Source organism: Mustela lutreola, chromosome 3 (genome assembly GCF_030435805.1).
Source record: "Mustela lutreola isolate mMusLut2 chromosome 3, mMusLut2.pri, whole genome shotgun sequence".
Lineage (NCBI taxonomy): Eukaryota > Metazoa > Chordata > Mammalia > Carnivora > Mustelidae > Mustela > Mustela lutreola.
In genome coordinates, this window is record NC_081292.1 from 110,420,858 (window position 1) to 110,445,959 (window position 25,102).

Below are 25,102 nucleotides of genomic sequence, written 5' to 3' on the forward strand. Positions count from 1 at the left end.
TCACATTTTTTTTTTTTTAAACTGACTGGATAATGTGGATAAAAACTTTCATTTCATGATAACTATTGTTCAACAATACCAACCAGAGAGTTTGGGCATTTCCTTTAATTTTAGTACTTCAGGTGGTACCTAGGAAAATGGGCCTTCGTCATCATCTGCTCCACATCCTAGCCCTGGTCAGTTTGTGTTGTGAAAGGAGAATCCTGCCGATTGACTCTTCATTCAAGACTTTTTCAGTATTAGTGAAGGTAGTCTTTCTGAGGCTAAGGCCCTCATTAGTTCCTTGGCACTTACACTAGAGTGACTGTGCTTTCAGAAGCTCCTTTGTCAGGTTGGCTTGACTGAGACTTTCTTGTGACTTCTGCTTTGGACACTGATTATGCATTGTTTAATTTATGTGTCCTGACTGTACAATAGATTATACCTGACACTGTATCTGCTACTTGTCTCACATCTGTCTGCTATAGTAGTGTCTACTCCGGACTTCAGAGTGCTGCTTAGGAATATTTCCTCATGCAAAAATGAGGATCATAATAATAATAATGCTTTTTTTCTTAAAGTCAGATTGTTATTAAGATTCATGGATTTAATGTATGTAAAGCATTTAGTGATTCCTGCTGAAAAGCATAGATATTTACTACTGCTGATGCTTCTAAAACATAACCCATGTTATACGACCCCCCCAAAATTAGCTGCTTCTTTGAAGGGCTTCATCACTAATGAGTTATCTCTTGTATGCCCAGTCTGATTGTTCAGCATCCTCATTGGCCTTGGGCTGCCAGCCTCTGAGTCTTTTATTACTTAAATTAAAATTTTTAAAAAATGCCACCAACCAAGAACTCCCACTTGATCCACTGTTTGTTTTATGTATGATTTATTTCCAGTTGGATGTTATCTTAATTGATATAAGAAGCAAAGTGAAAATTCAGTAATAGATAGATGTCTATACCAAATGTAGAACTTTTGTAACAAATGGATTATAGAAAGCAGCATAGTCTACAAGATCTGGGACAACCTCTAAAATCAACTTCTACCTATAATCAAAAATATATGGGTCTATACTGATGTCTTTGGTTCGATTTATCCACCCAGAGCAAAGTGAGTACATGGAACAGAATAAACCAATACATAGATGCTTTTAGTAGGGGATTAGTGGCTTAGTCTCCTTATCTTCTTATCCTCCTCCTTATCAATAAGAGGAAGAACAAGCCTGGATAAGCCCAAGGATGCTTAGCTAAGATTGGGGAAGAGGTAGAAGGGGGTTCCCCACACCTGAACCTGGAGCTTAGTCAGTGCCCGTTTACATAGTATCCTGAGATTTGAAAAATATGATTGACAACCCCTCCACCTTTAGAGAGGCCCAAGTCCAGAAAGCGGCCAAAATTACAGAATGCGGACAGAAATTTCTTTCCTCCATGGACAGAATGAAACTCCCCCCCCTGCCCAAAATAACAATATCAACAACAATAAATACCAGTTGAAAAGGCAGATCTTTCCATTCTTCAAAAAACAACAGAGAAAAAGCCAGCAATGGGGAAGAAAAGGAAGTTAGTGAATATCACAATTCTTTAGAATCCAGTAAGCACAATAACACTTCAAATCGCATTCAGTCTTTTTGTTAGTATGAACATAAAGTTTCCCTAACATTGTTCAACTCAAAGTGACTTCTCTCTCAATCCATTTTTTAACTCTTGCACTTATCTTTCAAGGCTATCACAAGGTGGAGAATCTCTGCTTCCCTATATATTGCATTCAGCTTCAGTCCAAAAAATGGGGCAGAGACATATTTGGATTGTCCCCTGTGGTGCATGATTCACATTTGAAAGTCAGACCAAGTACAATGCAAGTTTCTCATAGTACAAATGAGTAAATTGGAAAAGTGTGTTTCATTATTCCATCTATAATGAGCAGCTTTAATTTTGTGATCACACTCAATGCAAAGATTTTGAGGTCTGACAGGAATTAACAATATTTTTTTCTGTTGGGGCAACACTTACAAAATATGTCTAAATCGTTGTTATTTTTATAATTTGAAAAAGCAGTCAGGGGAGAGAAGAGGGAACTAAGGGAGGAGATGGCTACTAGTTACCAAAGCTTCTAGAACATACCAGCATTCTCAAGCTGTTTTCTTTGCATTTGTGAAACTGAAAGCATAGTTCACTTCCCACCCCACATCCACTTGTTTCCCCAGATGCCATTTATACCATCTGTCTTCAACATATAATCAGAGTGTTTCAGCTTTTTTTCCTCTCCAGTGTCATTACATGGTAGAGCGGTCATTTTATAATGGAAGGTCACTGGGAAAAAAAGGCTCCAGTATGTCAGTCACCAAGGTCTCTGAAATCCCAGTGCTGAATATATTCCTGGTGACTGTGTCCTTCCCACAGGCTGAGCCCTACTACCTGTCCTCCTTATAACTGAGTCAATGGAAAGAATCCCACTTTTTTGCAAAGGCCTTGGTGGGACTGGTATTTATATAAGTCATTTTGGAAGAGCTGGTATTATTTTTTAAAAAAATTATGTCCATCAGAGATTCCTTAAAACCCTGACAATGGCTGAGGCAAACAAACTTACGCAGTGGACTTTTCCTCACCAACTCATTTCCTTAAATTAATCAGGGAGTGTAGACTTCAGCCTTGAGAAAGCTTGAATAGATGTCAGGACACTCACTTTGCTTAAATAATCACCATAGCAACTTTGGAGGTGTGTCCAAAGTAAATTTTCTTGCAAGCAAGTAATAAATAGCAAAAAAAAAAAAAAAACATTGACAGAAGAATAAATACAAATGCTTTTTTCAATCTTCCTGGTGATAAAAAAAATATTAAGTAAATAAAAATGTAAGGGTCTGATTATTAAACTGCAAAGATTTTAAAATCATAGTACATATTAATTGAGGTCTAAAGGAATATACTCATGCATCACTATAGCTGTTAACATTTATAAGATCTTTTGACAACCGCCATCAACCAACCTTAAAGAATTGGTAATACTGATTTAGTGATTCCACATATATTAAATTATCCTAAGGAGTTCAATGAATGTACAAAATCTGTATAAAATTATTTTTAATAATATAAAAATAAACTTTACAAGTCCCGATATATGGCAACAGTTATATAAGCTCTGGTACTCTCATACAATGAACCAAAACATACTTGCCTTAGTCTACTCAGGCCGCCACAGCAAAATATCAGACTGGGTGGTTTAAACAATACAAATTTATTTCCTCTCAGTTATGGAGGTCAGAAAGTCCAAAACCAAGGTGCTGAAAATTTTGGTTCCTGTCAAGGGTTCCCTTCTCAGCTTGTAGATGGCTGGCTTCTCTCTATGTGCTCAAATGACCTTTCCACGGTGAGTACACTTGTGGAGAGAGATACAATCTTTTTTTTCTTTCTGAAAGACCACCAGCCCTATGGTATTGGAGCCCCACCATTATGACATTATTTAATTTTAATTACTAAAGACCTTATCTCAAAATATAGACACATTGGAGGTTAGGGCTTCAACATAGGAATTTGGGGACTGGGAGTCACAATGCAGTCCATACCAGTACTCATGGGAAAGAGACACAAATTGATTTGTGAAAAACTAATGAAAAATAGTCATGTCCAAAGGGGATGAAAATTGTGTATCAGGGAGTAAGGGCAATGCAAATAAGTCTTAGATGTTGTAAAGGTTGGTGGCTTTCCAAAGATAGCTCTACCCTATAAGATCTTATTCCTTAGTATTTAATTTCCCTTGATACCGGGTGTTGGTTGTTTTTTTTTTTGTTTTTGTTTTGGACTTCTGTTGTTTGGGATAAGAGTGTTAAGGACAAGACTGACTGGACTTTATCAGCAGCTGGATGACCTGGAAAGTTATTTGATGAAGGAGGTGGAGATAGAAGAGATTCTCCTGAGAAATGCCCAATCCCAACTAGCTGTGAGAAATTGCTTCAAAAATTCATTCTGTACAAGAAAAGGAAGAAAAACAGCCTCTTTGCCTACATGTTGTCAGAACAGATCTTTCTCTTCATCTTTAAACTTGCAAGAAAGATTAAGAAGTAAGGAAGGAGCTATGGTCTCATATAGAAATGATTATCATTTACTAATTTCAAAGATTCTCATTCTTGCTATAGCCATGAATTAATTGACTAAAATTTGTCAAATGGTTTTTCAAGGGAATAAAGCAACATTATGTCCTTTGTGGGCATTCATACTTTTTGGATGACTCTGCTTACCAATCAATCTATTATCTATTTACTATCTATCTATTTATCTATCTTCTATTTTCTATTATATCTATTTACTTAATTATAGTATGTAAATTATTTTGTTTATAGAACATAGTTCACACCTTTATATTGTGCTTAATATAAAAATTGGTTGACCTTTATATTCAGTGAACTTATTATTTTGCATGGTTCATTAAATTTTTACTAGAGTGAAGTTTTTAGTTGTTTAGTCTCAAAAATAGAAATGTTAAGCTTTTTTTGTAAGCAGATTAAAAATGGATGCTACAACCCCCCCAAAAAAGTGTGCAAATTATCATGTCTTTTGTAAAAAGCAGACATAAATTACATATATATGTAGAAAATAACTGGAAAGATATCACTCAAATATTAATATCTTCTCTTCTTTTGTGTTTAATTTTTTTTTAAGATTTTATTTATTTATTTGTCAGAGACAGAGGGAGAGAGAGCAAGTGAGCACAGGCAGACAGAGAGGCAGGCAGAGGCAGAGGGAGAAGCAGGCTCCCTGCCAAGCAAGGATCCTGATGCGGGACTTGATCCCAGGACCCTGGGATCATGACCTGAGCCGAAGGCAGCTGCTTAACCAACTGAGCCACCCAGGCGTCCCTTTTGTGTTTAATTTTGATGGTCACAGTTTACCTTATAAATGCTGGAAATGGTATGTTTCATACCCTCTTTCAGAAAGAGGAAAGAGTTAATTTTTTTTTAATACCTGTTCTTTTTACATGTTCAATCTCAACTTTATCCATGTCTGAAGTCATCAAGAGGTACACAAGTCAACTCTGCTATATTTTCTTCTATGTCACTAGTGGTTATGTGTGAATCCCTTAAATAAAGCTTTCAGTGTCTTTGTGCTCTACCTTTGGTCACTTTATAAAAACAATGACAATGTTATAATTCAGCCCTTGCAAGCTACACAAGATTGATATCTTGACATTCAGATGTCTGTTTCAAAGTATAACAGTTACTGCCTAAATAATTGTATACTCCTGCTTTTGCTTCTGGGTCTTTGGAAATAATGTCTTTCTACCCAGAATTTGCTCTTCTATCTTGCAATCTGGAAGACACCTTTTAGAGTAAAGACAACAGTCATCTGCTGTTTCTGACTCTTTTTTAAAGATTCTATATATAAATGATATCACGTGGTATTTGTCTTTATCTGGTTTATTCCATTTAGCATAATGCAGATTGCTAAGGGGTAGGAGGTGGGGGAAATGCAAAGATGTTGGTCAAAGGGTATACATTTGTTAAAATACTAGTTATAAGGTAAGTTCTGAGGATCTTATGTATAGTATGGTGACTGTACTTCATTCTACTGTATTATATATTTGCGATTTAATAAGACAGTAGATATTAAACTTTCTTTCACACACAAAAAGATAACTATGTGAGGTGATGGATGTGATAATTAACTTGATTGTGGTGATCATTTCATGAAGAATACTTATATAGAATCATCACATTGTATCCATTAAATATATACAGATTTATTCATCAGTTATACCTCAGTAAGGCTGGGGGGTGGAATCCAATAATCATCTTTTGGGGGAAGCTTTCTATATATCTTCTAACATTTTTTTTTTTTTTTAAGATTTTTTTATTTATTTATTTGACAGAGAGAGATCACAGTAGACAGAGAGGCAGGCAGAGAGAGAGAGAGAGGGAAGCAGGCTCCCTGCTGAGCACGGAGCCCGATGCGGGACTCGATCCCAGGGCCCTGAGATCATGACCTGAGCTGAAGGCAGCGGCTTAACCCACTGAGCCACCCAGGTGTCCCTATATATCTTCTTCAACCTTTATTCCCACCAAAAAGCCTAGGTAATCACATGCCTCTTTATTCCTGAACAACCAAGAATAAGCCACCATTTTAGCTCCTGACATTATTTTGGAATTATTTTGTTTACGTACTTGCTTGCATGTTATGTTAGCTAATGAATCAGTTGAGTGAAGGCATTTTGTCTTGAGGATTTATACTCTTAATCCTACTATAGTGTTTGCCATCATGAGTATATATAAAATAATTGGTCAAAAGAATGAATTACTGAATCATTCTTTTTTTAAATCATTCTTGAATAAAAATATAATTGTTAACATACATACGTACACACTGTAGAATTTTTTTCACTAAAGAAAATGTTAACATAAGTTATTACATTATTTTATGAGAAAATTGGTAGAGACAGTACCGAAAATAGTCACAGATGCTAAGTTTGAATTTTCATTTTCCTTCTATCAAGTCTTGAACATGCCTATGAACTTCTCTATTTCAAGAATCTATTTTAAGCCTATTCACTTTTAATTTTCTGTTGGAAATCGTACAACTTAAATTAACTCTTCATTTGAGTCATATTTAAAATACATCCAATATTTTAGAATTCTGTCATATGTTTCCGAACATTCACTTAAGCCTAAAAAGTACCCTAAAGCCATTATTATCAAGTCTAGAATATTTTTGAAGGTTATAGAAACTCTCTTGGAGCACCTACCATGCTAAAATAGGCATGACATATTTTTGCTGAATATAATTAAGATAAAATTCAAGTGAAACAGTTCGTTTGAATTTCCTGTTTTCCATTTGACAAGTGTGTAAACTAAACAGGTGAGTTATTTAACTTGCCAGATTTCTCACAGCTACTTATCTGACTTTCAGTTTAATGTCCTTTTTATTCAGCTACAAAATTACATTTATGAGCTATAATGCCCCACATGGCAAAAGTGAAAACGTGAGGCACTTTATTTTTCCTTTATGCATTTCCATTGTAGCACTGTCCTTCTGAGAAATAGGTGACATTTACAATATCTGTTCCCAAAATGTCCCCTTCCTTTTGCCTTCCTTCTCTTAATTGTTTGACTGTATCTCTCCAACCTAAAGTTAAAGAATAATAAGTCTGAAAAAGTTATTCCCATTTTCTCTATATCACTCCAACACCAAATTAAATAGAAAGTAGGTTGGAGAAAATGTGCCACAAAACCAACATGCCTTCCTTATATAGGATATCAGTCTCAACTCTCTTCTCTTGGGATCCAGAGTAATTTATTTCAAGAGAAGAACTGTCCTGATGTCTTGGTCTCCATTGTCTCTGTCTCTGTCTCTCTCTCTCTCCCTACCTACCTCTCTCTCTCCATTTTTTTTTTTTAATTGAAAATACTCTGAGACCTTTTAGCTAAAATGAGTCCCCTTAGAGATCTGTTTTGCAGCTTTACAAAAGTTTGCACTTTCCCCTGAAGTGTCACAAATGTTATCAGTGCAAGCTGTGAAAAGCATATAGTGGTGTTATGTCCTGTAAAAATTATGTTCCCCAAACAATTTCCTTGCTGTGGATAAATCTCAGCAAGGGCTGTGGTTGCTGAACATGGAAATTGGAAAGCAGCTACCCAAACTCCAACACACATTGCTGCTCTTCCCTTTGCCAGGGAAACTCACTGCAGAGAACTAAATAGAAGAGCAAGAATGGGAAAAAAGAATAGCCGCACATTTCCCAATGTCCAGTTTCTGGTGACCCTAATCCATCCAAGTCACACAAACAGGCAGTAGAATCTATCAGGAGGAATCATGACATTTTTTTTTTTTTCCCACGAAATGTACCACTGACTATGGTGTTCCTTTGGTGTCAGGGATTAGGTATTATTCCTTTTATACTCAGTACCTACTAAACCCTATGACAGATAGAAGGTGAAACTGAATGGTTATTTTAATATCAAAAAGATGATAGGAGGTAACTTTACAGATTTTATTTAAGCTAATTTTAAATGTTCACTTCTTATTGTCTTGCTGTTATTGGTAGTGAAGGTGGAAACAAAGCCTACTTCAACACCATAGACAAACAATAGACCATAGTATAAATTTGTATGAACATTGAACTAAATCCAGAGTCCCAGAGATCCAGCAATTATTAGAAACTAAAACCCAAAGAGCTACCATTCCATGTCCCTTCTCTGGGACTATGTAGTTTGTCATTTCCACTCTTACACTTCAGTGTTCTTTACCCAGACATCTTTGGTCTTTCTTCTAGAGACACATGGTAGAAGACACCCACCAAAAGGTCATATATATCTCAGCTCAGACTATGAAGATAGACTCAGTAGGCTCTCTAAATCCCAATTACTAATATCTGAGCCAAACTAAATTCCAAGAATCAAATGGTCCAATCAACCTGTCACTAGGAGATCAAGGCATGGGAACCCCAACATGGCTGCCAGGGCTTATTTCAAAGGTGTGGACTATTAATCCAACACACATATCCATGAAGAGACACCCCTGAGATCATGGAAATTTTATGAATTTAAAGTAAAAAGTAATTACAAAAACTTCCATTGACATATCTCTAAGAGGTGCTACTTCTAGTGCGTTTCACTTTTCTTTAAGTGCTGCTCCTGCAACAGAAATGTTTATTCTACTACTCCCTGAGTTGCTGCTTCGTTTTTTTTTTTTCTTTAAGATTTTACTTATTTATTTAACAGAGAGAGAAAGATCACAAATAGGCAGAGAGACAGGCAGAGAGAGAGGGGAGAGACAGGCAGAGAGAGAGGGAGAAGCAGGTACCTTGCCGAGCAGAAAGCCCAATACGGGACTTGATCCCAGGACCCTAAGAACATGACCTAAACCAAAAGCAGAGGCTTAACCTAGTGAGCCACCAAGGCACCCCCTCCCTGAGCTTCTTGATATTTGACCAACATGAGCTGAAAGTGACATCCTTCCTAGGAAGCGAGATTCATCTGTGTTTCCTAGGCCATCTCTGCCACAGGCCCAGGGAAAGACATACATCAGCCTTGTTACTTTGCCCCATTAAGCACTTTAAAGGCTATTGGTCTTTGGCTTTTAATCTCAAGTAATTATCACTTGGGAGTGCTGGGTACCTCAGGACACCAGTCTTAATTAGTCATTTAGAGGGCAATCCCCTGTAGCTAATGAAAAATGAGACGGGAGCCAACTGAGAAAGAGAAATAGTCAAGGCAGTGCCTCTATTTTCACCTCTCCATCACAGTTGTGAAATAACAAGAGACAGATTTTTGTTCTTCTTTGAAATATCCAGCAGTTGATTTACTCAAATTGAACAGCCAATCTACTCAATAATGAGTGGATGTATTAATATCAAAGTCTAGAAAATGAGCAAGGATTGAAAATTCCATTTATATCTGCACTAACTATTCATAATGACACTCTCTAAAAGTGATAAGTGGCCAATATGATTGCTGGCATCAAGAAATATCATCACTGGAGATAATCTGGCCAACTGTGTTTGACATAAGAATAAGCAGATAACTAAAAATCCCATTTTTCTGACCTGTTAGGCTAGTCGAGTTCTGCTGGAGTAACAATCAACTCCCTACATCTCAAAGCCTTAACACAACAGATTTGTATTTCTAGTTCAGTGGTAGTCATTCGTAAGGGAAATATCCTCAGTGGTTCTTCTCCAAAGGGACCCAATGGTCCAAACAGCTTGTACTTTATCATGAACTCATCTTAAACACATGACTTTTAAGATCATGATGGAAGGGGATGAGTTTTGCATGTATAGTTTTTAAGGCTAGGAGTAGGAGTAGCTTATAATTAACTTCTTCTACCTATAATCGACTAGAACTCAGCCATATGCCCCTTCACCTGCATGTAGGAAAGATAGTCTCCCATGGTCAAGAAGAAGAAAATAATGTTACCTCCACCTAACCCATCAATGAGATATTGGAAAACTGAATAAACACAAATAATACTTTTGCAGAAGGTAGGCAGGATATTAATTTTTAACATTTACACATAGCCTCCTAAGATGGTAGACTGGGACATTTAATATTTTTACTTTTGAAAAAAAAAGAAAGAAATATATTAGAAAGGTAGCTAGAATTTCCAGTTCCATGAGATCAAGGTTCTTATCTGTCTTATTCATCACAGAAATCCTCGTACTTCAAATACTGGCTGGTACATGATGCTCAATAAATATTGTCTAAATGGATGATGTTATGAGTTAGATACCAAGTTTCTCTTATTTGATATTACACACCAGTTCTTAGAGTATAGTCAACTTTTAATATTTTAGGAGGGGGTGATTTTATAAAGTTATTTTAATTTTTAAACATTTTTTCATTCATTGCAGAAAAATAACTGAGTGATTAAGGTAATTATTTTTGCTCTTTGAATACTCACTTTACCAAGAAAGAAAAAAATTCAGGCACACACACTCACACATTAGTCCCAACTAATTAGAGTTCTTATATATGCTCTACACTGTTCTGGGTGCGGGGAACAATATAGACAGAATATTTCCTTCGTGAAGCTTATATTCTAATGGAAATACAGATAAATAAAGTAAATTAATAAATGTATTAGCAAATGTACTTTAGTTTAATTGTATTAGTAAATGTACTATGTGTGGTCACCCTGTAAAATCCGAAGGAACTTCCCCTTAAAATTTGGTCGAGATATTGAGGCTGGTGATGCCACACAAACTTAAAGAAGAGTATGAAAAGGTCTCTCACATGACTGAGGTCTCTGCAGGGAGGAAGCACAGCAGCACTCTTCAGCAGGTCTGTAATGACTACAGGAGCAAGGAAAGGACCCTGGCCTGGCCTCTTACTGGTGTTAGGCATGACTGGGGGCTGGGAATCTGAGAATTTCCATCTGTGGGCAGGGGCTACAGGGTTTGAATCTCTAGGAGTACCTAGGTTTTCATATCAGCTTGCCCAGGTGTGGGGCAGAAGGGAAAAAGGGAGTTGGTGAGGTTTTAAAGCTGTCAGCAATCAAACACCCAAAAATGAGATCAGATTCCTCATTACATTTGTAACATATTGTGCCATGAACTGAGCAGAAAAACATAGCAAGGCAGAGTAATCAGTAGTTTTATCAATGCTATAATTTAGATAGAGACCAGAGAAGTCCTCACTAGTTTCTTGTAAGTGCCCATTCCTAGTTTCTTGTGCAGCACAGCCCAGCGCTCTCCACGTGAAGCCTTCAGATATTACTGAAGTGGTATTTCAGGGACCAATTTAAATGCTGTTATGGACTGAAAAGCAGTTGGGAATGACTGTTCTTGCCAAGTTCTCTCATTCCAACTTTGGAATTAACTTTTTCAAGGCACCAGATTTCTCAAGAAATCCAATTTTCAAGAAGCCTCTAGAGTTTTCTAAAAGAAACAATCTTCATGGCTTTCTCTAAGTTGGCTTACAGTTGTTTCTGACTAAAACACTGAAGTTAACCATGTCTTGAAAACTCACTTCCTATCTCCTATCTCCTTCTGCTTATCTTCTCAGAGAAACGCAGCTTTAAGGCTGTCATAGTTCTGTGATCTCCAAATACAAACATTTAGAGAATAGTTCAGGTATCAGTCCACAGGGATAGGCTGCATATATAAACTGAGGACCCAGAATTTTCCTATGTATTACATGATACCAAATTAATTAGTAATAATATAATTAGCAAAAATAATAAACACATAATGTACATTGTATGCCAACTGTGTTCTTTTTCTATTGCTGCTGTAATAAGTTGCCACAAATTTTAAAGCTAAAAAACCCACAAATTTATGATATTATATTTCTGGAGGTCAGATGTTCCAAGAGGGCTGGCAAGATTGGGCTGCCTTCTGGAAACTTTAGGAGAGAAACCATTTCCTTACTGACAGAGTTTACTTCCTTGTGGTTATAAGGATGAAGCTTTTGATTTCTTGCTAGCTGTTCGCTAAGGGATAGTCTCAGTTTCCAGAGCCTGCCCACATTCTTTGGTTCATGGCCCCTTTCCTCCACCAGGAAGCCAACAATGCTGAATTGAATCCCTCTTGACTTTGGATCTCTCCTGCCTTTCCCTTGTCAAATCTCTCTGATCTCAGCTGGGAAAGGGTTCTCTGTTTTGAAAAACTTTTGTTATGACATTAGGCCCATCTGGAAAAGATTATCCATAATAAATTCTATAATTTAATCACATATTAAAAGTCCCCTTTGTGGGTCCTCTGGGTGGCTCAGTCGGTTAAGCAGCCAACTCTTGATTTCAGCTCAGGTCATGACTGCAGGGTAGTAAGATCAAGACCGACATCAGGCTCTGCACTTGGCAGGAAGTCTGAGCATGCTTGAGATTCTCTCCTTCTCCCTCTGCACCTCCCTCTGCTTGTGTGCTGTCTCTCAAGTAAATAATAAATCTTAAGAAGAAAAAAAAAAGGTCTCCTTTGCTGTGCAAGGTATTCACAGATTTCAGGGATTAATGTGTGACATTTTTGTGTAGTCATCGGAAGATGTCTACCACAAGTGCTATTACAAAGTCCAATCTAAATTGTACAGATACTTTGAAGACTTCTTCCCTGATAATTTATCAGACACTTTGTGATTATTATTATTGTGTTTTGGAACATTGATAAGTAAATTTGGAAGAAAATTATGAGTATTTCTAGAAGCTGTAATAGGTGTAGGGAGCAAGATGGAATCTGTGGTGATATATTTGATAACATACCAGATTTCTGGATGGAAACTGAATAATCATTATTTATCAAATGTGCAATATTTAGATAATTCAAAATCATACCTGTAAGTGAAACTTTTTTTCATATCCTGAAGTTGGGCTTAAGATGAGAAGTGAGTGAGCTCTTTCTCTTGTGGCATCTTTATCTTTAAATTTATTACCCCATAGATGAGGGGTTTACAAGTCTAGTCATCTTCACTTACACTTATATTATCATTTATGCTTCAAAACCTGGTCATCTATATTCCTTTCCTCCATAAAAGGGAGATGTATGTTAGGCAAGAACAATTATCTTCTTAAAACATGCTGAAGATTCTAAATAATTCTCTGAGAGTGTTGTGACTTAATGACAGAGTGAACCTCATAGTATTAAGGGCTAAAATCATTTAGTACTCTACCACATCCCAAGCTCTACTTTAATAGTTTAACTATACAAACTGATTTTAATTCAAAGTAAGTATATTATTATTTACCTATTCTATATATGAAGGAGCTGAGGCAGAGAGATATTAAATAGCTTTCCTCAGACAATGCTGCTAGAAGGAGGCATGGCTAGAATTTGAACCCTGGCAGTTGATCTCTTCACTGGTTTTCTATATGCTTATTTAGAGTCAGGTTTTCATTCTAGCAACAACTTCTAGTATCACCCTTCTTTTATGTCTTCCATCCCCTTGTAGAAACATCACCAGGGAAAATGTACATATCACTCACCAGCAGCCTTCAGTATCTCTCTAGGTTGCTGTTGTATGGGGGGTTGCATATAAGCATAAGTGAGACTATCTTATCACACTGGGGACATCTCTTATCTTTCTCCCAACAGTGAACATCTTCATCTGAGTTTCTCTCTGAGAATGGAGATGTGAAGCACCTGTAAGAACAATATACCTGTGACTTTGTAACCACTGTGGATTGACTGACAACAAATCTTTAAAGGCCATATGGTGGTAAAATCCTTGCAAGTATACACAAACTGTAAAAACAGATTTAGGAGTATATTCTTCCATCAATATGCCAGCCTTGACATGAATAACTACCATTAGCATTGAAAAGAATTTCCAGGTTAAATCTCCCAGGAGAAAAGATCCAAACTCTGTCATCTATCTCACAGACACACTAAATTATTTCCTATGGAGCATGTGGAATTGCCCAAATCAAACACCCAAATGGAGGCAGTAGAGTTTTAGTGGTGATGGTTCTTAAGGGGGGCGGAAGCTGTTCATAACCATTTAACAAATTAATGGTCCAATATAACCAGAATCTATTCCTTCCCTATAAACTAGAATAGTGTCAATTATTCCCTCAGTTGCATGCAAAGTAGCTGGAGGACATCCGAGTGTAAAATCTGGATCATTGTGGTGATATTTTAAGTCTTATCAGATGCCACAAGTAGGAAGCCTCTTATTTTGTAGAGTATGCAGTTTTATTGTTCCTACCTTTCCCAAATAAAAAATGGTAAACTCAGCATTTGTCCTTGTCTCTCCTATTTCTCTTGTAGTCTGCTTAACATGAATAAGATCCTGTTAAAGCCAGACAGGCTGCTGACACATTTACAGTACAGATGCGGTTCCCATGAAAATAGGGTGGCTTTCAAAATTCTTTTCATGGATTTGATGTTTTGAATGAAAGGGCAGATGCTAAAAATATGGAGGTTTTATAAAAAATAAATCCATAAAAGTGACAGAATGCAATTCAAGTAGGATTGATGAAAGTTAGAGAAGATTAATTATTTGTTTCTAAGGTCATGATTGCCTTCTACTGTCTGATTATACAGTTTTAATTTTGTCTTATTTCCCTTTTTTTATATTTGTTGTGATGTTGGTGATTATGTCCTCCCAAATGCATCCCTTGGGCCTGCCTCATGACCCATTGCTCAGTCCAGCTCTTTGCGTCTCACAGGGGTCTTGCATCAATGTGCAAGAATGATATTCCATGATTCATGCATTCAGTGATTAGGAACCAGGCTCCCCTCCCATTCAAATCTCTGAAATGAATTCATTTCCAAATTTTTCCAATTTTCCAAATATTTTTTTAAATTTTTTTAAATTTTTTTTATTTTTTATAAACATATATTTTTATCCCCAGGGGTACAGGTCTGTGAATCACCAGGTTTACACACTTCACAGCACTCACCAAAGCACATACCCTCCCCAATGTCCATAATCCCACCCCCTTCTCCCAAACCCCCTCCCCCCAGCAACCCTCAGTTTGTTTTGTGATATTAAGAGTCACTTATGGTTTGTCTCCCTCCCAATTCCATCTTGTTTCATTTATTCTTCTCCTACCCACTTAAGCCCCCATGTTGCATCACCACTTCCTCATATCAGGGAGATCATATGATAGTTGTCGTTCTCTGCTTGACTTATTTCGCTAAGCATGATACGCTCTAGTTCCATCCATGTTGTCGCAAATGGCAAGATTTCATTTCTTTTGATGGCTGCATAGTATTCCATTGTGTATATATACCACATCTTCTTGATCCATTCATCTGTTGATGAACATCTAGGTTCTTTCCATAGTTTGGCTATTGTGGACATTGCTGCTATAAACATTCGGGTGCACGTGCCCCTTCGGATCACTACATTTGTATCTTTAGGGTAAATACCCAATAGTGCAATTGCTGGGTCATAGGGCAGTTCTATTTTCAACATTTTGAGAAACCTCCATGCTGTTTTCCAGAGTGGCCGCACCAGCTTGCATTCCCATCAACAGTGTAGGAGGGTTCCCCTTTCTCCGCATCCTCGCCAGCATCTGTCATTTCCTGACTTGTTGATTTTAGCCATTCTGACTGGTGTGAGGTGATATCTCATTGTGGTTTTGATTTGTATTTCCCTGATGCCGAGTGATATGGAGCACTTTTTCATGTGTCTGTTAGCCATCTGGATGTCTTCTTTGCAGAAATGTCTGTTCATGTCCTCTGCCCATTTCTTGATTGGATTATTTGTTCTTTGGGTGTTGAGTTTGCTAAGTTCTTTATAGATTCTGGACACTAGTCCTTTATCTGATATGTCGTTTGCAAATATCTTCTCCCATTCTGTCAGTTGTCTTTTGATTTTGTTAACTGTTTCCTTTGCTGTGCAAAAGCTTTTGATCTTGATGAAGTCCCAATAGTTCATTTTTGCCCTTGCTTCCCTTGCCTTTAGCGTTGTTCCTAGGAAGATGTTGCTGTGGCTGAGGTTGAAGAGGTTGCTGCCTGTGTTCTCCTCAAGGATTTTGATGGATTCCTTTCGCACATTGAGGTCCTTCATCCATTTTGAGTCTATTTTTGTGTGTGGTGTAAGGAAATGGTCCAATTTCATTTTTCTGCATGTGGCTGTCCAATTTTCCCAACACCATTTATTGAAGAGGCTGTCTTTTTTCCATTGGACATTCTTTCCTGCTTTGTCGAAGATTAGTTGACTGTAGAGCTGAGGGTTTATTTCTGGGCTCTCTATTCTGTTCCATTGATCTATGTGTCTGTTTTTGTGCCAGTACCATGCTGTCTTGATGATGAGAGCTTTGTAATAGAGCTTGAAGTCCAGAATTGTGATGCCACCAACGTTGGCTTTCTTTTTCAATATCCCTTTGGCTATTCGAGGTCTTTTCTGGTTCCATATAAATTTTAGAAAGAAGAAGTCAAATTATCACTCTTCGCAGATGATATGATACTATATGTGGAAAACCCAAAAAACTCCACTCCAAAACTGCTAGAACTTATACAGGAATTCAGTAAAGTGTCAGGATATAAAATCAATGCACAGAAATCAGTTGCATTTCTCTACACCAACAGCAAGACAGAAGAAAGAGAAATTAAGGAGTCAATCCCATTTACAATTGCACCCCAAACCATAAGATACCTAGGAATAAACCTAACCAAAGAGGCACAGAATCTATACTCAGAAAACTATAAAGTACCCATGAAAGAAATTGAGGAAGACACAAAGAAATGGAAAAATGTTCCATGCTCCTGGATTGGAAGAATAAATATTGTGAAAATGTCTATGCTACCTAAAGCAATCTACACATTTAATGCAATTCCTATCAAAGTACCATCCATCTTTTTCAAAGAAATGGAACAAATTTTCAAATATTTTTATAAAACCAGAATCACTACAAGTCTTTCACTGACTTTACTAATTAGAGACAAATCAAGATTAGACTCAAGGATGATTCAATTTGTAGTGGCTTAAATGATGGGAAGTTTCTGTGGGCTTCATGATGTGAGGGCCAACACCTCAGCAGTTCTCTTTATCATGACCTTATGGTAGCAAGATAACTTACTCAGTTTGAAGCATCATTTCCCCCATTGAAGGCAAGAAGAGGGGGGAGATGGTAGGGTTACAGTCAAGAAAGCAAAGTGTTACCACTTGAATCTTAGAGATGACTTAAATCTTTCTTATAGGCCCAAACCCAGTATCCTGACTATGTAGATCTATAAAGTTGAGTAAGAAATAGAGTTTTATATTTCAGATCTCTCTAGGGAAAGGCAACAGGGGAAAAATGGGTTGGAAATGGCCTTTGGGAAGTCAATTATGGTAGCTTTGTTTAATACTTAAGAACCCATTTCGTTGAATCAAGAAGTTGATGACATAGCTTTGATTTTTACCATCCATACTTTCCCTAGAGCATTTGAACAGATCTCATTTCCTTTTTCCAGTTTCCTGAATTATTAATCTTAATTTTGTTAGCATAACTTTGTATAAAGATGCACTATCTCCTTTGTGATTGACCTCAATTCTAACACTATCCTGAAGCTCATCTACACATGGGAGATAGATCAGAGAGAAGTGAAATTTCAGATCTTTTTTCCCTTTCGCAAATAGCTATTTAAAACTGACCTTGGAGCTTTGATCAATCCTTTATAGCACCTGAAATTGTCAACTAGCTGGGAAATGCCAGTCAAGAATTCATGTGTTTCTGTTTATTATAAATTAATCGCTTTTTCAACCAACCTTTCTCTAGATTTGTCTTATTTCCTTATCTACTAAATAAGGAAATATGGAATTCTTGGCTGTCCCACCAAATTCATCATGAACAGGATATTTTCTCCACTTATCTGATTAACTTCCAATTTTGTTGTGGTACAGTGTGTTCCATGGCTTGGTGGTCAGAATAATGCTTCCTTCCCCTCCCGCTCCCCCCAGAGGAAAAATGTCTATGTCCTAATTCTTGGATCCTATAAATGTGTTGCTTTACATGGCAAAAGGGACTTTGCAGATGTGATTAAGATTAAGTACTCTGAAATGGGGGAATTATTGTGGATTATCTTGGTGGGCTCAACCAAATGATATGAATTCTTACAAATGGAAAACTTTCTCATCTGTAGTTGAAGATAAGTGGACTGTAAAAGGATTCAAGAGATTGCAATGTTGCTGGCCATGAATATGGCAGAGGAAGGGGCCATGAGTCAAGGAATGTCAGCTGCATCTAGAAGCTGTAAAAGACAAGGAAATCAATTCTACTCTAGATGTTCCAGGAAAGAATGCTGTGCATTGGACACCTTGATTTTATCTTGGTGAGATAAACATCTGGTGTTAGACATCTAATTTAATTGTGTTATTTTAAAACATTACGTTTGTAAAGATATGTTACAACTGCAGTAGAAAACTTAGAAATATTTGGTCCCTGAAAGTTGAGTGCTGCTGTAATAAATACCTATGCAAAGTAATTTGGGAATTGGGCATTGGGCAGAGCCTGGAACAATCTTGAGAAGCATGGCATAAAAGTCTAAATTGTCTTGAACAGATTGTTAACAGAAATGTGGATGTCAAAGATTGTGCCAGTAAGAGCCCACAGGAAGTGAGAGGTGTGGTGGGACATACATCATCTCAGAGAATTTCTGAATTTTTGGGAACAGACTGTTAATAGAAATATGAGCCTTCACTGTAGCATAAAGAAGGGAAGAAAGGGGACATTTATGATGGTGATATCTTTATGTCCCCCAAAAGACATCATAAATTATTGATTCTGAATAGACAGGGAAAAGTTATAAATGTATAAATAATCACATTAAATGTTAATAGTCTAAGCTTACTGCTTAAAAGAGATTTTCAGATTGCATATAAAAACATGGCCCAACTATTTGAAGCCTTTAAGAAATTCACTTCAAAATAATATATGTAAGATAAAAATAAGAGTATAGAAAAAGATGTGTTATACAAAGATGAAGGAAAAGAAAGCTAAAGTGGCTATATTAATATCAAACAAAAAATTATTATGGAAAACAGATGTTACATACTGTTTAAAGTGATGATTCACCAAAAAACTTAAAAATTCAAGATGTGTATGTACTTTACAGCAGAGCATCAAAATACGTGAAGCAACAACTAACAGAACTAAAAGGAGTTAGATAGATCCACAATATTATAGCTATTTCAACATTCCCTTCTCAGTGATATATAAAGTCAGCAAGAATATAGGAGAACTACAGAATATCATAAACCAATGAAATCTAGCTGATATTCATTGGCACTACACCCAATTCACTTGAAGTACTAACCAAGATCCATTATACCCTGTGCCATAATCAAACCTTAACAAATCTGAAGATTTAAAATCATATAAAGTATGTTTTTAGTCTAAATTAAAGTAGTAATTTATAAGAGAAGCATAAAGAGACAATTTTCAAATACTGAGGAATTAAACAATAAATATCTAAATAATCTACAGATCAACTAGGAAGTCTTAGCAAAATTTAGAAAATATTTTGAACTGGATGGAAATGAAAAATCTGAGGGATGCAGCTAAAACAGTGCTTAGAGGGAAATTTGTAGCTTCCAAGGCTTGTTATTAGCAGAGAAGGAGATTTTGCATGATTAACCTAAGCTTCCACCTAAAGAAACTAGAAAGGGAAGAGGTAAATAAAATCAAATTAAGCAGAGGGAAAGAAATAAGGATAAGTGTAGAAATCAACAAAATTGAAAGCAGAAAAACACTAGAGAAAAGTCCCAGCAAAAAATGCAATCTTTGGAAAGATAAAAAAGTTGACAAAACTCTAGAAAAACTAATAAAATCAGAGAAATTGCCAATATTAGGAATGACAGGCAGGATAATCACGGCCACACTCACAGGAACTGAGAGGATAATAGGGGATACCATAACCGACTCCACACACACCTAAGTGTCACAACTTAGAAGAAACATAACAGACATAAATCAGGCTCTTGTCAAAGATATCTTTGAAATGTCAATATTTTCCTTAATGGGCATTCTGACTCTACTGTCACCTGACTCCCACCACTTTCTAGAATATGCTTGGAACAACCAAAATCTCTTCACTTTCCAAAACTGGTCATGTGACCCCTCTGTTTCATATTCTTGAATTCTTTTCATCATATATTAGGAAAAAAACCCTCTTCATATAAAAGGTCTATTGTGATATGATATCTTCTACATGTTTAGCATCTTTCTGTATGATTCATCTCTTATTTTGACAAGCTAAAATTATTTGTTTTGACCTTAAAACACAATTATTTCTCATGTACGCTTAGAAGGCCCTTCAAGATTTGAACTGCAAACTTCCAGACACCCTAGACATCTAATTCATATTATCTTTGAAGACCTATTCCTCCAAGGTCATGTATGTATTCTTTCCTATGTGCACCTACTGCATTTTGTTTATACTTTAATTCCTACATGCATCTCATGGTTTTGCCATTACTTTCAGGTCTGCCATCCACTGAATAGTACAATCTAACTTGTAGGCACTGTGTCTCTTTAGATCTGTATCTTCACTGCCTTGCACAGTTCTCCCACATTGCAGCCATTCACAAGCTTCAGATGAATAGGCATATAAATGAGAAGATAGTCTAAAGCTAACAGATTTATGGAAGAGTCCAATCACTGGTGGTCAATTAGTTTTCAAAATGGAAAATTAGTAAGAGTTAAATACATAGATCATCTCATAATTTCCCAAAGTGATTACTTGAGTTTCATTTTACAAAAAAGGCCATTGTTTGTGTAATGCTGATCTGCTAACCCTAAGTTATCAACTTGACACAGACTATCATCTCCTACCACAGGTTTAATAAAATGTATCTTAACTCTGTAAAAGTATTTTGACATTATCTCCCACACATATAATTAAGTCTTCTCTCTTTCCATTTGCTATGCATGAGTGCACACAACATATGCTCACATGGCACTCTTTATGGAACAGCAGATACAAAATATCATTATAGCATTATTAAGCATGAAATATCATTAAGGACAATCAGATGAAGGTACCAAAGGATTAATACCATGCAATATTGCCTTTTCATTATTTTCAGAGGTTGTAGCTCTCCTAGTGAGGCTGCTATAATTTATAATTTGCTTCCAACAATCTGTTTTAATAAGAACTTGCCCCACTGGCAACATCTTCCGAAAGAGACCCTCCCTCTTGCCATTTGGCAGGTCTCTCATCCTGCATCTTGTGCCATTTTCATTCTATCTCATTACGCTCAGGGATAAACACTTCGGGAACTGGCAGCCACTTACTTATATTGTAAATGGGTTTATGTCACAAGTGGTTTTAAAGAGGAGACAGAATTTTCTGAATTAGGGGCTTTGGTCTGTTCCATTAGGTAATGCAGTGTGACTCATGTGGATGACAGACTATTCAGTTTGAAGGAGGAAAAATCAGAAGTGACATTACATTCTGGTAATCTTTTTTTCTTTGCTTACTTTCCTAGGAATTAAACTAGTTAAATTAGCTCAAGTGATTGTTCTGTAAATGTGTCTCTTTTGAAACAGGGAAACAACAGTTACCTTGGGCAGACTTTCATTTCTCCAAAGGGCAGCAGAGTCATTCTGTTTGTGTGATTTTCTTCCAGATAACCAGCTCTTCTCTGTGGGAACGAGGTTCTCTCTGTTGAAAGGTTAGCCTGTGTTGAATCAGGTCATTCAGGGAGACCCCAGACATGCCCGCACTGACCTATCTCCACATGGGGAGAGCTGCATTAGTCAGTCTGCTGCCTCTGGGGCTTCCAGCAGAGTGACAGCTCTGTGGAGAAAGGCCATGGAGAGTAAAGGTGGCTGCTTGCTCAGAGTCTGAGGAGACCGTTCGCTCAAGTTGAGGCACACTGTAATGACGCTATCAGTGTGTTTGAGAATTGCAAATAGACCAGGCTTTCAAAGGAGTAGATGGAGTCCAGGGTTTGGAGTGAAGAATGACTTCAGGAAATGGGAGAGCCTTCCAGAGGTCATCTTATCAAGTTAGGTCTACATTTCTGTTATCATCATAAACATGCCAGGGCCTGACATTCCTTGGGGTGGCAGATGGTGAGGAAGCAAAGAATCAATTCCTTGAGTCGGTAACCACGGCTTCTCTGGTCAGCCACACTTGTGGCCATCTAGATGCTGCTCAATACCTTCAGTTCATTATTCTGTTTTTCTAGATAGCTTTCTAAGTAGGGCCAGAATTTATACAAAACTACAAATTGCTTATTGGCTAATATTTCTACATTCGACCTGCATATGAAAACATGGCTTTTTAGTCATTACTTAGCATGTTTCATTTCTGCTCTACTGACAGGTTCCTTTCTTTTTCATGTCTGACTAGGCATGGCATTGAGAAAACGAAGTTTCTCTATGTCTATCCTTCTGCCTTGGTTAGGTTCTTCTTTTTTCCAGACTGTCACAGCACAGCTGTGCCCAGAGCCCTTCCAGAAAGACACTGGGTCTTGTTTGCCTACAGGGCAATACACTCGGGTTTTTATCAGTGGCTCAATCTAGCTTGCATGATTTTCCTCAGACCTTTACCTGAAGAAGAATGAGGCCCATTCCTTTCCTGCTTCCTCCTCTTTGGGATGGAAGCTGGTACCCTGGCTTATTGTAAGGGATAAAGGCTCAGGAGAAGGGTCCATAAAGAGGACAGAAGAGATGAATATGGATTAACAATATGCTGCCTCACTGACCATCAGGCATCATCATTGAGTCTCTTCTTAGACACAAAGTAATTGTTCTTCTTTTGTACTATTTTCTTTTATGCCATTTTGCTACCAAATAACATACATAAGAACAGTAAATAATTTAACAAGTGCACCTAATATTTGTTGACTGTCTGCTATGTGCCAGTCACTGCTGTAGGTGTCGCAATGCACTAGTGAACAAATTTGATAAAGATTGTATCCCTGCAAATTCCACATTAGCCTCAATTCAAATCTTTTCCTCCACCCAGATTATATAATCTGGATGACTTGAAAAAGTCAATTTTCAGGCATGAAAAGGAACTTGGGAGGCATCAGACTCACAATTTTCAATTTATAAATGAGAAGCATGGGGTTCTGGGTTTCAGTGTTTAGCGTACATATGACTGTTCTAGGAAATACTATGAAAATGCCAGTACCTGCATCCCAACATGAGAAATCCAGAGTAAAGATAAAAAATTCATTATTACAAAGCATCTCTGAGAAGTCCATTATGAGGTATTTGTGGACAATACTTTTAGAAACAGTAGCCTGGAAAGTAACTGGAATGGTGACTCATCACAGCTTGACTGGAAATCTCCCTTAGCCTCCTATAAAGTGTGGCAAATGGGTAAGTTATTAGAAATTATTCTTTCTTTTTAAGATTTTATTTATTTATTTGACAGAAACAGAGATCATAAGTAGGCAGAGAGGCAGGAAGAGAAAGAGGGGGAAACAGGCTCCCTGCTGAGCAGAGAACCCAATGTGGGGCTCCAGCCCAGGACTCTGGGATCATGACCTGAGCCGAAGGCAGAGGCTTACCCACTGAGCTACCCAGGTGCCCTATTAGAAATTATTCTTATGTCCACTCAGTTTATATGCCCAAAGTTTAGTATCTGTTCAATACTGGTCAGTCTAGTTGCTATTTTTTTTTTTTTGATGATGATTTATTGATCTAGATGAAGGTACCTGACACAATTTCATAAAGAAGTTGACCAGGGAAAATGTTTTGTTGAAGCACTATCCCTTTTTTTTGGCTCTTCCATTAACCTGCTTCCCCCCACACACACCATTTTAGGCTCCCAAAGACATATGGTATTATTATTGAGCTAACTTCTACTGTAAACTATTTCAGTTCATTTTCTGTCTCTTGATCCAACAGTCCTGACCAACCACCAAGCAAAAGCCCCAAAACATGCCTAACCTTACCAATAATACCTTAACAGACATGGAAGTGCCTCCAAATTCAGCATCCTGTCCTCCTTAAAGCCTGTACCCAGGTATCTTAATTTGATGCCAAATAACCACCAGCTTTGTGGGTCTTTGAATCTGTTCTCTACTAATCCATTCCCTTTAGTCAATGTGGTTCATCATTTTTAAAGAAACAAAGTAAATTCTACCCCTTGAGGATAGCCATCTAGTTCCTACTAGAAATCAGCACAAATTTCTTAGCAGCATGGAAGATGAGATTGTTCTCTAATTACCTGGAGGTAAAGGTGAGAACTTGAGGGTCACCAGGATGAACAGCTGGAAGAGTGTTAGTATTTCAGTTTGGCCCCTCAATTCCAAATGATGGTTAAATCCTGGAGAAGGTATTTGCTATAGCTCCTCAGGGAGTACCTTTATATTGGGAGAGAGTGGTTTTTCTGCTTCTTACAAGAGGTTTAAATTTCTTCGTGTGGCTTTCTTTCTCTATATGAGAAAGGAGGCAAGATAAATGTCCATCTCACTAAAGAAAAGTAATCTGTATGGTGCCACAAGTCTGCTTTGAGTGTCTTCAAAGCTGACCTGCTAGCTTGTCTAATTTACCATCCCCGGGGAGAAAGTTTATAGGAAGAAACAAAACTAACCTATTCTTAGCTTCTCCAAAGCAGCTCCCTTGTAGTAGTTTAGCAGGAGATTTGTTGATGTATTTTTTAAGCATTTTTTTTTCATGGAAAGAATAGCAATAGAATACAGATACAAAATATGAAACTTCAATGGATGGTCAATTATCCTACGGAAGTTTGCACCCTTTGCTAAGCATGAGAAAAACATGAAAAGTGTGACACCTTGGGATATTTTTCATTGCACAGCTATTTAATGGAAAAGTTACCATGGGGTGTTTTTAAAGTATCAGACAACTTTGGTTCAGAGAAACATACCTCAGTATCTTAATGTCTGCCAGAGAGAACACCTGATTAGGAATCGGGAAGCTTGGAATTGATCCTGCCTTTTTTTTTTAAATTCAATATTTCATTCTTGTGAAATAGGGAGAAGAATACTATCTACCAACTAAGTTGTCTGAGGATCAAATAGATGTTGTGTGAAATACGCATTGTAAATTACATAAGGCTGAATATGAGATTGTCTTTTTACTGGACTATAATTTACATGCAGTAAAATTCACTCTTTTCAGTGGGCAGTTCTTTGAGTGTTGACACAATTGTACTTTAATGTAGCTATCACCACAATCAAGATCTAGCACAATCCCATTGTCTCCATAGTTCTGTCTTGTTTCGCTTAGCAGAACATCATTGAGATCATCTGTCCTGTTGGATGAGTCCTCTCTTCCCTTTTACTGCAGGA